Consider the following 18,751-nt stretch of genomic DNA (forward strand, 5'->3'; position numbering starts at 1 on the left):
AATGTTGGTTCATGTTTTAATGGCCTGAATATACCAAAATTTAAGTTATTTTATAATTATTGTAAGCTAAACTTATGAAAAATCTTGTATTAAATTTTCAACTCTTAGCTACTTATGCAAAAAATTTTATGAATTATACCTACAAAATAATTTGAAAATATTCATGATATTGACGAATTTTTGTCAATATTTGAACTTCAAATACTAATAAAAAAAAAAATTGTGACTATGTATTCTTATAATTTTTTAATCACTATAAGAATAGCTTATTATTATATTATATTGTATTATATTATTGATCTTATTATTTTTTTTTTTAAAAAATTCATATAAAATTGGTAATACGTGAAATTAAAAATTATATTATTATTATATTATTGGAATTGTATTATTTAAAAAAAGGTTTGGCGTTTGGCGTTTTTACACAGATGACGCGAAGTACAATATTAGTTAAAAATACATCAAAATAATCAAATTACCAATTTCGTCAATGAAAATAACACATGGCTGGAACTTTTGAATCCTCAAAACTACCGAAACCGTCTCCGCCGACTGGACGACTAGTGATCCAACAACTAGCGAATCTGCGTCCGACCCACGGCCATGTTCCAAGCCCCATCAACGTCCATGTGGAAGTGGTCTGACTGAGCAGACACTCCCCGATAGCTCCTGACATCTATAATATTGTTGATCTTCATGTCTGTTATTACATGACTGCAATGTCAAAACATTGCTTTAATGTTTTATGTAAACGTCTCGAATAATGTACGATTGCGAATCAACTCGATCGGAATATCGTCCGAGTGTCCGACACTGTGGGAAATCTCCCGGGCAACGGGTACAGCGTCGTTTATTTTCTAGGTGGCCAACTATTATTTATACATGTTTTATTATATTTTTTTTGTGGTAATTTTTTTTTGTTTAAATAAACTATATAATTACATTTTTAATAGTGTATAAAATAATTAAAAACTACATACCTGCATACCTGCATACATTTTAAAAACTTTTTAAGTCAAATTTTGTTTCTAAAACCTTGGTAATTCAAAAACCATGATAAGTCGAAAAATTACATTTCCCTTGAATTTCGACTTATCGAAATTCTATTGTACCTATAATAACTTTAATAAAATCCTAACTTTATAATATAATGACTGTTTTTGTAAGTTTACTATTGTTCAACCCTTCTAAAATGATTATTTGATAAACCGTATTTTGTATCTAATTAAATTTAGAATTTTATATTTAATGTAGGTACTTTGGAGAATTTTTATCATTAAATGTATCTTATATTGTACTAGTATTCTAGTATTTATCTAGAAGTTCAAATAAATATATCTAGTATTTTGACCATCCCTGTCTACGTATATATTATAGGTATATTATTGGTTAAATCTATTCACTTAGAATTTAAATATTTATTATTCATTGTGCCCATATAGTGTCTAATTGTGATGTATAATAAAAACTATGTGTTTTGATAAAAGACACGCAACTTAATAATTTAGGTTAGGGAGTGTGCAATTTGATATTGAAAATACAGAAACATTCCATTGTCAATTGTTATGCTTATGAGTTATGAGTTATGTCTACCTATATTATAGTTTTCATAAAACAACTTTTATTATTATATATGTGTGTATGTACTGGGGGCTTTCATTATATTTTGTTTAACCTTAAAATAAGTAATAACCAAGCATTAGCTTATGGAATTTCTTCAGTATGCATTTTAGTCAATTTACTATTAAAAACTATTAAGGAAAATTCATTATTCATTGATTATACTAGAATTTCATGTGTCAATATCCATAATTAAGAAAAAATTAAGTATTAAAACACAATTATTAGAATAAAATAATTATACATATTCATATAATTCATACATATAATGTAAGCAGGTACAGTATATTTATTTAATAGATAGTTAGTAGTCCTAATTCAAAATGTAGTATAAATATTTTAGCTTAGTTTTCTTTTTTGTAATATACCTCTATAATATAACCTTGTACCATGTTAAAAAGAAATGTTTAAAAATTCATTGCTTAAAAAAAAAAATTGTAATCAGTTGAATTTCGAATAAACAAGAGTAATTTAAACATTTTCAAAACTAGATCTAATTTTATAATTTTACGGTATTTACAATTTTTAAAATAATAATAATATTTCTTTATTCTGGAAATAAATTCCAATTCCAATTTTTTAAATTCTGAATGGAGTGATGAATGTATTGATTTTACAATGATGTATGTTTTTTTTTGTTTGTTTTAGATTCTGAACGAAGTGATGAATGTATTGATTTTACAATAATGTGTGTTTTTTTTTTTTGTGTCTGTGTACAGCATAACTAGTCGAAATAAGTTAACATTTTCCTACAGTTTTCAAAAAAATCGAGAAAAACAAAAAAAAAAATGACGGAAAAACGGCAATTTTTACGCAAAACTAGTTTTCGACCAAATCGATTTTTTTTTTATGGTTGTAATTCAAAAACTAATCACTGAAAATACTATAGTATATAGTTAAATTTTCAAAAGATTTTGACTTTTTTTGAGAAATTTTTTTTAAAGTGTCGATAAAAAATTTTTGGATGACCAAAAAGTTTTGAAAATTTAATACAAGGTTTCTTATGAGTTGTTTTTATTGTAGCTAAAAAAAATTAAAAATCGTTAGTCACAATTTTTTTTTATAAGCGTTTATAGTTCAAATTTTTACGAAATCTGTCGAAAACGCGAAAATTTGCAAGTAATTTTGTGGTTGAAAAATCGTAAAATTTTTTTCTTTTCTAACTAAGTTTTGAATATTTGGTACAAGGTTCTCCATAAATTTTTCTTCAAATATCTGTAAAAAAAACTTTACCGGATTCAGACAAAAAATGTTTATGAGTGTTTGAAATTTAAATTTTTACAAAACCGCGTTAAATAACGGTTTAGCCTCAAATGATTTTTGATATTTGTTGTTATTCAAATAGTATAAGTCGTAAATACTTAAAAATTTTACTAGTTATTTAGATTGTCATTTTCTTTACGTGATTTGATTTTCAAAATATTTTGACTTTTTTTGAGCTATTTATAGACAAATGAAATTTTCAATTTTCCTAAGAAATTTTTTTTGAAGTGTCGATAAAAAAATTTTGGCGGAGTCAAAATATTTGAAAAATTAATATAAAGTTTCTCATAAGTTATTCTTATAACGATAAAAAAATTATAAGAATACATAGGCACAATTTTTTTTTATTAGCATTTGAAGTTCAAATTTTGACAAAAATTCGTCAAAATCATGAATATTTGCAAATTATTTTGTAGTTTAAAATTCATAAAATTGTTTATATTTATATCTAACGTTAAATATTCTAGACTGACAAATCATCTCCGTTTAGAATCGTTTTTCGTATACAACGATACCTATCATTGCATTCAAATTTAACCTACCCTAGTCCGAGGTCCACCCCACCCCCTAATGTACAGCAGAGCGGTACCCACTTTTTCTTCATATATGTATATAATATATTGTTATACATATATGTAAATGATCAGTATATATAACAATAATAATTTTAAAAATAAAAAAACAAATAGGTAGGTATTAATATCATACATTATAATATTTAAATTTATAAAATAAAAACGAGATATTAATTTTGATTCTAGAACCTAATTTGTTATGTATTTCTTAAAATATTCATCATAAAAATATTTAAAGAATTACAAAAAAAATCAATATTTGTTATAGAGTTACCCTTGAACATATAAAAATATTGGATGGAGAATTTCGCATATAATTTGTAGTTGAATGTTTTGTGTAGAATAAATTTTAAGATCGGTAGTTAATTAGATTTATTTAAACATTTATATTTTCTGAAATTCCGGACAATCAATCATATTATTTAATAATTTAAATAAAAATTGTAATTTAATTTGTATAAATCGTTGTTCTAGCGAGTGTATATTAAAAAAACGGAATGTAATATTATAATCAGGATGGGTTGAAAAATTTAAAAATGTTTACAATTATTCGATTTTGATTTACAACAAAATAACATAGCATTAAAGAATTCACTCTCAAAGAAGCTGTACAAAATGGTAAATTTAAGTGTATGGTAAATTGCGAAGGAAAACTTATTTTGAAAGAAAACTGATAATTATTATTATCAAGTTCAGGGACAACTTAACACAACTAAAAAAAGTTTTGTTACTTTGTTGTGTGGACTCCTAAAGGTAAATATTATTATAATTTATAATTATTCAATTAAAAATAACGTTTAAACTTTAAACATTTCATAGATTTTGTAGTATACAAAATAGCTAAGGATACTGGATTTTGGAAAAAAAAATTGAAAACATGTTAGCACATTTTATATGGAATCACTTCTTCCGGAAATAATCGATTTTTTTTTTTTCGGTTTGAATCGGCGACGCCTTGGGAACCACTTGTGCATTACTTCCACGAAGGTAGGAACCCCATATGTTATAAAAATAATAATAATAATATAAATGCGTTTTTATTTATTTATCAATAATCATGTCTCATGTCCTCATAATAATATCACAGCTGTGGCAGTAGCAACCATATTATATCATAACAAGATCAAGATGACAAATATAAGTTGACTAGGTAAGATTGACACCGACTCATAGCAGAATGAGTAATGACCCGGATTTTTTATAACTAGTATTTAGGTACCATTGTTTTGTCACATAATTCAATAATAGGTAATTGAAAATGTATATAGTATTATAATTATAGTATGTATTTATGCATAAATATATTTCTGATTCGAGTTCTAATAATTATGTCCAACCAACGCAAACCAGATAAGACAATGAACAATGAACTGCGCAATGATGTGGGTGATAGTTGGGGAGTACACACACACACACACACACACACACACACACACATACACACACTCACTAATGAATAATGATCATTTACTACGCACACACTTACGACTCGAACGTAACAACCTATAATATTGCCTATACTGAACACCTTAATAAATGTCTGTTTGCAATCCCCGGTTTTATCAATTTATTTAATCAAAAACTGGATTTGTACTTTTGTGTAAAAAATCTCATTTTTTCTTCATTTATTATAAGATAAATACTTTTTAGACAATTATCGATTTGTATAATAACCTATAGACTATAAAATATAAATAATATGTAAATAATATGTAGATTGTAGGTATATAAAAACAACATATTTAACTTAATAATTAATCATTATTATACGATAATAATATGTGCTATTTAACTAAATTATGTTTATTTTATTTTACATAATGCATTGAACCCTTAGTTGTACATCAACGATTGCTATTAAATTTTCTCTGGACATTGTAAACTGATTTTTGGAAGGCATAAATGTTATTGTTAAAATCAATTATTTGTAACGTATAATCACAATGAATAATAATAATAACTTACATCATAATAAAAAAAAATGTACTAATCGAGTTCGACCTATCTAAAATGTAATATGTATAATACTATAATAGTAACACTCGACTGTAATAGTACCTAACTGCACAAACTACGATTATCTTGTTGATCAACAACAATAGTTTTTTAAAATGACACAACAGTGGGGGGAGGGGGTCAAATTATGGACCAAAAAACGCCATATTTAAGTAAGTCTGTATAATTTTTAGATGTGCCAAAGCGATAAGTGCTTAACACCTTTAGGTCTCATACTTTTATACACTTTTTAAACTTGAGTTAAATTAAAATGAACTATTTTTAACTACCTATAGTTGACTTTACATAATCATTTAAAACCCTTGATACTTGGTGTGAATAAAAGTAGTTACACTTTAGGTGAAACATTTCTTAGGCAATGACCTGTCATTTAATCCAAACTTAACACATTTACTATGGATCTACCGTTGTATTCCTTAACGAGGTACACTCGATAACACTGTATAGCAGAATGGTACCTAATTACCACTTTACCATAAAACATAAAAATACATAAAAATACATATTATTTACATTTTGACCGTAATAAATAGGTAATATTATATAGTTGACATAGTGATATTTTCCATTTGACCAAAAATTGGTCACTTAGTCACACTAGTCATAATTCATTATGGATAGATATTTAGGGTTAAGTTCATCGAATATTCCAACAGACCACGGTGCGAGAAAATGTGCAACGACCATTGTTGTAGGCTGTTCACATCGATATATTATTACAGTAGTTTCACAAACATAAAAATCGAATGACGGGTGATGATTATCCCTAGGGCATCCTAAGTACACGGTCTCGTAGTATCACATCACGTTACATAGCTATACGCGTATGATCGCTCGGAACTGAACTTTTAATTTTCCTTTCTCGACTCCGTTATGGAATGTATATATTATATTATGTATATTATATACACACGTAGTACTATAATAATTGTATATGTGCCTACATACGAGTACAACAGTCGTTGAAAAATATCAGATAATACGGCGTCGATCAAAATTCGAAATGTCCGTATATCGAATATAATATGTGTGAAATCGCATTAGCACAAAGGCTGACGCAGGTATATTGTACACTACATTGAGCAGACCGGAATATATTATAAATATACGGCATTACACGCGGGTTTTTCGGAACAAAAGTTTTTTTTAACGAAAAAAGAGAAAACATCCGCTTTTCGTCCGACCGCGATCAACTGTATACATATACCTATATAATATGTATATCATCGTATTATATAGTTCATATTGTAATAACGAACGACTGCGCGCGGTGCGTGCTCCGAATTGATAGTTATAATAACAATATTATAATTTATTATTATCATTCCGTGGTCGCCAACGTAGTGCGAGTGCGTGTGAGCGTATTTTACAACATATTATTATATTGTTGGGGTGCGTGCACGCTTCCCGTATCCTGTGGCGGCGGCGACGGCGGTGTCGACGTGTATATTACAATATTTTATAATAGCGGACAAGAAACATCTTATGCCACCGAACGAGCGAGTGTCCCGTTTTTTGTTTTTTTTTTTTTATTTATAAAGTGTTTTTATTTCGCCCTCTCGCTAACGGGGAGGTTACCACGGTCGGGCTGGGAAGGGGAGGGTAGGTGCGAGCGATCAAGCTAGTGAGAGAGAGATAGACGTCGTCCGTCACACTGCGTTTTCCGCGGAACACAACAAACCGACGTAGTCGTTGTCATCGTCGTAGTCGTTGTCATCGTCGTCGTCGTCGTCGTCGTCGTCGTCGTGTGGGAAAGTCGGCGGCAGAGGATACGGTAATAGGTGTTGATTTTTCCCTTAGCGAATTAATGATTAGTTACCGGCGAATCCGCCTGGCTGCGCGGCCCGTTTCAAAGGTATAATATTATATGATGTGAGGGCAGCGCAGACGGCAAACCGCATACGCTCGTACGGTACCGCCGTGGTCACTGCCACCCGCGAGACAGTCACGCGTTGCGCCTCGTTTCGTGTTGGCTTCGCGAAACGCTGTCGCTCCGCGAACGTCGTCACGAACAACGACAACGACAACGATGCCATTTCAATATCCATAACAATTGTACTATATTATTTCGAATTGTCGTATACAGTGTTGTATTTAATGCCAAGACAATGCCATAATTATTCTTATAATATATTTTAATATTATATTATCTTATGTTATTACCGCGCTCCGGCGGCGCCAGCACAGCTCCGAGACGTCATCATAATAATTTCATATAGGTAATATTATTGTTATTATATCATTGTTACTACGATACGATATTAATATTATGTGGTATCGCATGAAATTATATATATTTGTTATATTATTGTATTTATAAGTATTCGCCTCCGTGCACCTCCTTAATTGACACACGCGCTCGTACATCACACACTCACTGCATAGAATTTTCTCATCACAATTCTACTTGTATATTATAATATTATGTCGACGCACAGAGCATAGACATTTAGAATAGTCGTGTTATAAAAAAAAGTAAAACCAATTTTATTTTACAAGACGATCGTGTAAAGGCAGTAGGTACGCGCTGTGTCGTGCGAACGTCTTTTGAATTTGAGACGTTAAAATTTAACAGTTCCTTAAAAATCAAATAATGACATCCATTAAATTTTAATGAACCGTTAAATTTATGAAATCTCTACAAGACCATCCCTGGTAGTAGTAAAATTTAATTGTTAGTGTGTCCATTTAATATAATATAATGATATGCATTTTAAGTTAGAGTATAATATAAATAGAGGTATAACATTTTCCATATATATATATATATATATATATACATGTATATTTTGTATTATAAACGTACGAGGATGCATGTACGTTGGGTCGTTTGACGACCGAAAACACGGAGACTTGGAGGTTAAACTATAACGATAATAATAATATAATTATACTGAATAAAACTCGCGACCCGTTATAATTGCATCAGTAATCAGCCTGTATTGACAATATCGCTAGTTATGTTATTTCATTATTTTTCATATTTTGTAACTCCCCGTGACGAGTTTTTGTGTTAATAAAAAGATACAGACAACAGGCTCTTTATTGCATTTGGAATAAGCATTCTATAATTTAATAAGTTCTGTATTTTTGTATTTTTATGTTACCAAACTTCGCTCTTCCCAATACGAATCCCCGTGGAATATTAAAACACTCGACGAAAACAAATGATTTACAAACATTTTTATTGAAACAGATATGTTTAAACATTTTTTTCTTTGGCTTAAAAAATAATGAAAAATTCCGAGTACACGTTCGGAGATAATGCTTAAAGGTCATTTTTCAATTTTTCTTAGTCATATCTCTTGTCATGAAAATAAACCATCAAATAATTGCGAACATAATACGGACATTAACGACAAATCCATTTTTGACAAAATTGATAGTGTATATTTTGGTGTTCTTCAGAAAACAATAAAATTAGATAAATGATATTTTCAAGGATTTCTTAATTGCTTAATATTTACTTAGAGTTTAAATACATTTTTTGAAAATATTGCTCATTTTTGGAACTGAAATTAAAAATGTTTCATTTACATAAAAATTAAAAACAATCTTAAAAATAACCTGAACACATTTTTATTAGAATTACAGTTTGAATTATCTTAAAATGTATAACTCACTAATTACGGCAATATGGCTAGGTATATAATATAAGTACCTATAGGTATAATATGCATATATTTATAAATGTTTTTTTTTTTATATAGAACTGTTTTTTTGTTTTATGTATCCCTGACAAACTGATAAAACTGTAACAAGTTATAAAAATTCAGAAATTTTTCAAAAAAGATGACGTTTTATTTTAAAATTTGAGATCTTATAACAGACACAATAGTATCATTATTTATTTATGCCTACTTCTTTTGACAATATTGTACAAAATTGGGAAGCTTCACATTTTATAATAAAGTTGAAATATACTACTTATTGTATATCTACATTTTTAAATCTTGATCCATTAATATTTGTTCATTAAGTGGTAACTAACTTAAAATAATAAGTAGTAAGTAAAAAAAAACTAAAAATCTAAACTTAATGATCTGTTATTTTAATAAATGACTTACAATTGTGTACACAAAATTAATTAATATGTATCGCTCAGATAAATTGTACAAAAGCGATATCATTGCCTTCAAATATACAGTAAATTGTAGACAATTGTTTGTATACAGATATCATTGTCCTGTGCCGTACAGGTAAGCGCTTCACTCTGATGTGGACGATTGGTAAGAAATAAAACAAAATAATGTGTAAATAATCTTGAAAGTTAGTGCACGAAATAATATATGCTTTTTTGCTCTAATAAGGTATTTATTTTAAAAGCCCATTGAATAGATTATGTTTTTAATTTGTATAATATTATATTTAAATGTTTTATTGCTCAATGAAAATTTTTTAAGATTTGGGGAAAATTTTAAACATTTCACTTGGCCCCCATCTTAGAATCAATAATATTACTTTAAAATTTAAATCACTTATTACTAGGTATATAACAATTTTATTTTGTTTTTTTATTTATTATTTCAAATTATATTTATTGTTTTCGTAAAATCTAACTGTAATAAATATATTTTAATTATTCGGACTCTTAAATTTAAAATTTTTATAGTACATTAGTACATAGTAGCTAATACTTATCATAAATGGAAAAATAAATGATGATTAAAATACAATTGAATCACTGTAACTTACATTTAGGCTTAAGTAATTAGTTTTAGGTTAAAAATGTTATTATAACAGTAAAATAATAATTTGTATCAATACTTTAATCATACCTTATGTAGATTTAATTAATCCAATAATTGTACTAGAATAAAATATTTTTAAAAATTCATTGTGTATATCAAGAGAAGTAATAAATTCATAAAAAGTATGGCTTTGGGTATGTTCAAGAAATTATTAGTAAAAATCGCTTATTGATACAATATATTTTTCTTTCTATTATTGATTAAAAATAGCATTGGAGAAATGTCTAATTTTTATAACTTCTGAATTTTGTAAAATTATTAATTGGTTTTATTTTTAAAATAACTTTTTGAGATAGTAAATAATAAGCCATTATCTAACAACAATATTAATTATTTAACATTGATTTTTTGTGTGAAATCGTGAAGTTAAAGTTTATATAGAAACTAATACTTATTAGTTAATAAGTATTTTAAATTTTTTAAGATCTTTAAACCTTTTTTATAATATTTTCTAAAAATGTAGAATTTCGAGTTTGAAATATCTTGGAAATAAAATAAGGATTGACATTTTCTTAATAATTTATATTGTGTTATTTCAATAATTTATATTTGACATAATGTATACATCAATGACACATAGTTTGGTAGAGGTTTAAATTAATCAATATTTTTTGGTTTAAATAACTCCAAGTATAGGTACTTTAAAAATAAAACAATAAAATATATCGTAAATATTATTATGTAATTGGGTTAGTCGGTTAGTGTTATAAATACTTAATAAAATATGTTTATTGTAGTTGAGTAAATGATGATATCGGATGCTAGACCAATTATTTATTACCATAATTCATAATAAAAGTGATCATCAAGTATAAAATATTTATCTTTTTAGTTGCTAGTGTTGTTACCACAATATATAATATTAAATATTTCTCTTATGATTTAGTTTAATTAAAAAATCATAAGCAAATAATAAATAAATAAATAACTTTAATCCATAACTCTAATACTCTTATCTTAATTAAAAATAAATGTTTTAGTGTGATTTATTTAATCAGCGATTTACCTATATCCTACACTCTTTTAAATAACTAAACTTGCGGTATTTTTTTTTTATTAATTTAATTGTTTCAATATATTATGATACATATGTGTTATGAATATATTATATTTAATATGTACAGAATTAAGTTGATGATTAAAATGGAGGAGATATCAGGATACCCGATACCTTAAGAAAGGCATGGTTTCAATCGATATACGTACTTGATTTTTTGTTTTATTCCTAATTGTACAAGTATAATGGAGAGATTTTTCAGCCTGAAATTGTTTGTATTGATCTTTTATCTTTACATCCAAGAATGGTATTATGGTGTCATTATATTATAAGGTTTCTGGTTACTGAAAAACCAAGATTTTAAAGCTATTCCAAGAAATTTATTTTGGATTGTATAGGTATGTAGATATGTAGTTTTTTTAAGTTTTGTTTGAGATTTGATCAGTTATACCATAATATATGCGTATGTAAACTGTAGAGTGGTCTTATTATTGATGTATTGGATATAATAATGATCGTTAAATTTATATTATTGTGGTATAGCTTATTAGAAGTTATCAAATGTTCTTATATTTATAGGCCTGGCTTATGATTATATTTATTTGTATTTTCCAGGTTAGTTTTTCATCCAGGAATACTCCGAGGTACTTATTTAATTGACTGATCTTTATTATTCAAATTTATGGGTTTATTATTAATTATTATTTGAGTAGGGTTTGCATATCTCCTTAGGGTAAATATTTTTGATTCGATTTTGATTGGGTTGAAGTAGAGTTTCCATTTTGTGGACCATTCTGATATTAGATCTAGGTAGTGCGTTTCGTTTATGACTTATTACACTTTTTAGATTTGTTTGTTTCATTATGATAGCCGTATTGTCTACATATATTGCTTATTTAATTTTAATGTTCTATTACTATATTATAGTGGTTTTAGATTTCATATTATTAAGTCCTATATTATAATATGTTTATATAACAGCCATAGATGGGACTGATAAAATGTCTATCATTAAAAGTTATCTGTTTTCAAGAGTGTCAAACACGTTATTATATTTATGATATGAGTACATGACGAAAAAACGTCCACTATTAAGGGGATTTTGTTATTGAGAGATGTTTGTTGTATACAAGGATTCTCTATACATAAATCTTATTTTACATAATACTTCCACATAATTATAATTTATTGATAGAAATATTTTTGTACAATTTTAGTAGTGTTTGAATTCAATTTATAAAATTATTAACGGTGTTTATGAAATAAATTCATTAATTATAAAGTAGAAAATATAGATATCTATAACTATCAAATAATGATATCAAATGATTGTGACTTTTATCAATTTAATGTAATAAACATTATAATTTGAATAAATTATATATTTGAATATTTTTATGAAATATGTACTTATTGTACTTTTTATATTCTAAATTATTATTATTTTTTTAATTTTTAATCATAATACTACTATTATATTTTGTTTGAACAACATTTTAGCGCATGATTTACACGATATCGCTAACTAGTAACTTGTGCTTTTCAAAGAATGATGAAGATCCTCCTTTTTTTTAATTGGACCATTTTTTTTCTACTTTAAGATTTAAGTGAACATTAAGTTAGGTACAAATATGTATGAATATACGTTTTATTATGGTGTAACGTATTTATAATGCTTATACTTGTATAGTAAGCATCGATGTTACCTACCGTAGACATCTGCCTATCATTTAAAGTGTCGTGTTATCGAGAGTGTCAAACTTACCATTATATTTATGATGGACTAAAATATATTATATATATATATGTCTATTATCAAGGGTTTTTTTTTATTATTATGTTAGTGTAAATTGAAGTTGGTTGTACATCTCGTCATATTTTTATACAATTATAAATGTATGAAATGATTTAATACAACGTGGTTAATTTTAGAATTTAATTAATGCAATTTATTATAAACAAAGGTTGTTAATATACATGTCATTAATTTTTTATAAAGTACCAAATAATGATGATGATGTTTCAACTTTTTTTTAATGAGTTTCAAAAGTTTTAACATAAAACTTTGTGCACTATTAAGAGATGGTCTTAGTAAGTTTTCAAGTTAAGGAATTAGATACGTTTTTATTTTTAGTAAAAAAATAAATAGTAATATGTACTATCGAATAATTAAATTAAATAGTTAAATGACTATCTATTATAGGTACTTTGAATATAGTTTGATTATTTGTTAATGGATATTAAATAATTTACGTAGTAGTAATATCTATATTTTTTATACTTATTTGAGTTATTTTATAATCTAATATAGTATTATAATAACAGAAAAATATTTTTGATTTTCAACAGAAGTAAGAAAGCAATAAATTTATTTTATAACGATGTGTTTTGTATTCGTACACATTTTTTAGGACACTAAAAATGCTTCAAAAGTTTTCTATAGTCCTCTTATATATTAGAAGTGGACACTGGACAAACATAGTACTTCAAATGTGACAGAATTCCTTTTTATTTTCGAGAAAAAATAATACAGTATGATACGATTTTAGGTTATTTCAGAAAGATTTTAAAGGTATTTTGTACATATTTATTATAATTGGAATAGTTAATACTTAATTTGAAATATTTACGAAACTTAAGATTTTTACTTTATAGTTTTATTATAAAAACCAAAAAATTACCAGCTATTTATGAATAAGTGTATAATATTAATTGTATTTAAAAGTATTATATAATTGGCTGTAGTTCATTTTATAGTATAGGTACAGGACATTTTTTTTTTAATTTTAATGAAATAGTAATATGAATAGTTAGCTTGAAATCACTTTAATTTTAATTTTTAACTTATTGACTAAGTAAGTTACCTATTTATTTCTACTGTAATAACTAACAATATGAATAATATATTATCAAAACTTTAAGTTCATATTTGACCTTCAGAAGGAGAAAGTTTTATTTAGTATAATAAAAATAAAAATAAAAGGAAATTTGTTTTTCTTGTTTTGTAAACATAGAGTTAACATAACAAAGCTACATAGCCTACAGACACTGTACAGCCTATTTAAAAAAATTCATTATTTAAGTTGATCACTTTTGCAATATGAATGTTAAAAATAAAAATAGATACCTACTTAATATGTTATGTATACAGTATACAAATATAATATAAATTCAATTTAATAAAAATAAATATTCTGCGTTAAGTTGAGTTTAGAGTTATAAAGTAAACTTGTATTAATATGTTTAAACATGTATGCATAGTTTTGGCGAAAAAACGTTCAGCTTTTATCTATAGAATACGATGATATTTTATAAATGTTGTACTAAAATGAAAAAATCCATCAAATAAGTAAAAAAACTAGCATTCTTAAAATAGTTGGTAAGTTTATAGTTTTTGGTGGGGCACTGAGTGAAACAAATTCATCCTTCTAAATAAAAAAGAATTAGTTGTTAATTCATCAATTATTTTAAAAAACTTAAATAATTAACCATGCCTATAATAATCGGATGGTTGTCTCAAAAAAATTTGTTTAAAAAAATAAAACATAATACACTGTAACATAAAAATATTCATTCTTTCAGACTACAATCCAATATAAAAAAGTTTTTATAAATAGTATCGAATTATCTTATTAACAAATTAATTTAAAACTTTTGTATGTGGCTAAAATTATTGTACATAAGAATATCATTATTATTAAATTACTACTAATATTAATAATATTATAATTTAAATTTAAATTATTATTATTGATATTAATTTTAAAGGCCGTTTATACAAATATTACTGTACGAATAATGATTTATTGTACCCAATAAATATATTTTTAAATTTTAGATCTGATCTGTTACCTATTTAAACTATCGTATTTTTGATTTATTATAGTACTTATTGTTTAGGTAAACATACTGCAAATAAACATTTGAATAAATGTATTATTAAAGGAAATGATGAGGGAGCCTATATTGAACCCATGTAGGTAGTACCTATTTATAAATATTATTATTATAATAATATATAAATACATATATAATAATATATACCTATATAAATACCTAATAAAGTTTCTTAACATTTCAAATATTTATGATGAACATGTGTTTTTTCTTTTTTTATGTGTTAACATCGTTACGATAAGCCCCTCTCCTTATATGAAAAAATACTTATGCAAAATAGTTGTGGTTAGACTGTTAAAGTAAAACGGGGAAACCAAATATCATGAAAAAAGGAAACTAAAGCATTGCTAGCATCTAGTGGTTTTCATGCTGGGCTAGAGTGAATCGGTGAAACATTTTATATGTCACGCAAAATGGAAATGGCAGTAATCGTCATTCGGCACGCAGTGCTGACAGCAACCGTTAGTTTGTCGAACATATAGGCATCCGAACATTTACGTAGATGGAACCTTTGGTCTCCACCATTGCATCTGCTGCACAATCATATTTTTTCCCTTATTTTCTGAACTATTATAGGTGCAGGTATGATCTCAGCAGTAATGGCGCTTTTTCGGCTTTCACGTTAGTACTTGTGTTGTTAAATGTTGTATACGGCAATATATAGCATCGAAGTCATCCGATCTCGTAGCAATTCATAACTGTTCATATTACACATAGAATTTTGTCATAAAGTCGACAAACAAATCTATTTGGATATGTGGAAAATTGTTAAGTTTTAAATTGAACATTAAATTTAATTGATTAATTTTAATACGTTTTTAAGTATATTCAATTTTACGATAAGGTTGTTGAGTATTTTTGTTGCGTATAGTAAAATTATGGTAAAGAATTATAATTAGCATAAATAAAATATATTACCAATACTAATATTATGATCAAAAACGAATTAAATGAAAAACAACTTTCAAATATTTATTTGAGTATTACTTAACACTTTTTCTTACGAACAAAATCACTTTTCGAACATTATTTTTCATACACCATTTTCACACATGGTGTTCTAATGCTCAACACCGTTCCCAATTTATCATTACTTGTTATGATAAAAGTTCTAAATACAGTTTGGACATGACGTGTAATTCGTGAAACAACAATCATAATTTAATATTTTCCCAATCAAACCAGTTATACAAATTGCATAAAAGTTATTGTATACAATAATTACAATTAGGCAATTCATTCTATAAAAACTATACTTAATTAATGTAATGAAATTTTCACATAAAGTGTATTTATTATTTAAATATAGTTTCAATAAATAGTAAGTAACCTTAAAATTATTATAAGTAGCTACACAACTTTTAAAGCTTATTTTATATTCTGAGTGGAGAGATTTAATCTTTTGTTTTGTCATCTAGTTTTAGTCTTTTAGAACTGTAAACATTGTAAACATGTTCGAATCTTAAGGAGGTATCTAGTTTGAAATTGGGTGTAGTTTGTAGTTTGGGGCTAAAAATTTTAAATTATCTATACTTTTTAAAATAATTGGGAAAAGCTAGAAAAAAAATGAGAATAAGTAGTTACCGATTTTGTATTTTTGATTTAGTTTATAAAAAACAAAACAAATACTTGCAATTTTAAAAGAATATGATATTTTATATTATATTTTTCTAGACATGATATAATTTTAAAAATATATCGACTTTTTTAAAATTTTATGAAAGATTGAAATGAATAAATAAATATTAATTGTATAATGTTGATAAATATTTTATTTTAATTTAAATAACTAGGTATCTAAGGATTGATACATAATTTTTCATTTTTTTTTCTTATTGGAATTAAAAAAAAAGTTTAACGTAAATTAATTTTTTTTTGATAAGCATTTGAAATTAACGTTTTGACAACATTTTATTATTTTAAATATAAAAATGATAATTTCTTATGATAACATTTAAATTGATTATTTTTAAGTGTATTTTGAATATAAAAATACAATATAATATTGTAATTTATTAATAATTATATTTTTATTCATACTTAAAAATATCATATCATATAAAATATAAATCACAATAATTTCTATCGAGCGTGTAGGTAACTTAGAATGTTTCTTAAATACATTTGTTATAGGCTTAAAGCTTTGTAATGTTAACAAAACCAAAATCATATTTATGTCTTTGAAAGATATGTTTTAAAGAACCTTTTATATTATTTTGTCAAAAATATTATTGTTATAGGTTCTTAGAGTTATTTCCAATAAAACATTCAACCAATTTTATATTTTTTACTGTATATGTAGGACTTATTTGGTAGCAATTATTTCCGGTATTTATTCCGAAAGTAATATTCTTGATTATACAACTCAATGTATATAGGTATATATAAAAAAAAAATGTATATCATGTACTCAAAAACACATTCTCAGTCTAGTGAATTTACCTTTCTACTCGAACACGTTCAAATCCCTCCCCGAGTAGGTCGAGTGGAAGTCATTGTAGACTTTGTTTACCATTTGTCATCATTCAAATTGAGAAAGAGTGCTGTAATATTTGTTGACAGAAGATGGTTAAAGAAACTTAATGAGGGAAGCGTACACTGTGATATTTGTTTTTCTCACAAATAAACATTCATTTTATTTTATGTAAAAGTTTTAAATCTAACTAGCTTATGAATATTAATATTATTAACATATGCATCCAATTATTCAAAATTACATGAACACTTATTTTAGTGTGCATTATAGGTATTAGGCCTATAATACATTTATTTTAGTTTAAAATCCATTTGTAAATTGCATGTAGATAGGTATATGATATATTATATTTAAATACATATCCATATTGACTTCACAGTGAAGTCAGTTATATTCAAGTATTGTTTATAATAAACGTTTAATGTTTTGTTTTTATCACTATTTATATTACTAAACATACCAAAAAAAAAAAAAAAATTAATAAAATAAAATAAAAATTTAACACTTCAAAGAACCATACAATTATGTTATACTTATTTTGCAAAAAAATAAAAAAGCAAGAATCAAATATTTTATAATTTATATCTCCATTCAAGTATGAAGTAAAAGAACCAATAAGGCATAATAGTTGAGTACTTGAGGAAATAAATGTTCATAATATTATAGAATTTTTCAACACGTTGTACATATTTATTTGTTATGCAACGATATCTTGTTTTTATTGTGACCGGCCACTAAACAATCTTTATCTTAAAATGTTATTTGGTTAAATAGTTTTTAATATGATAGTTTCATACTTATAAATTATAATGAATTGTTTACTTGATTATATTTTAATGGTTCAAGGAATAAAAGTATAAAAGTTAATAATCATTTTGGTATACATTTTGTTTAGTATATTATAATGAGTAATTTAGTACTTAAACACAATTACATTATGTTCTATACATATTATTTTAATTTCAGTTTCATATTACAAAAAGCCACGTTTAAGTTGTTAAGTATTGGCTTCGAGAATCTTTATTGTTTAAATAATAATTTTTATAAAAACTTTGTTTAAAAAGTTATTATTTTAATGGAATATTTTATACATCTATTACTTTCATAGGATACCATAAATTCAAAATTGTAGAAAACTCTCAATTTTTGTTCAAAA

At 25.7% G+C, this 18,751-nt stretch overlaps 1 protein-coding gene across 1 annotated transcript in view; it reads left to right on the forward strand.

The window, feature by feature from the left end:
* The first annotated feature begins 7,360 nt into the window (after positions 1–7,360).
* Positions 7,361–18,751, forward strand: part of LOC114119437 (uncharacterized) — a 268,368-nt gene continuing 256,977 nt past the window's right edge. The window contains exon 1 of the mRNA XM_027980994.2: positions 7,361–7,693. The gene's annotated coding sequence lies outside the window, so the exon portion shown is untranslated. The remainder of the gene's footprint in view (positions 7,694–18,751) is intronic.

Source organism: Aphis gossypii, chromosome X (assembly GCF_020184175.1).
Source record: "Aphis gossypii isolate Hap1 chromosome X, ASM2018417v2, whole genome shotgun sequence".
Lineage (NCBI taxonomy): Eukaryota > Metazoa > Arthropoda > Insecta > Hemiptera > Aphididae > Aphis > Aphis gossypii.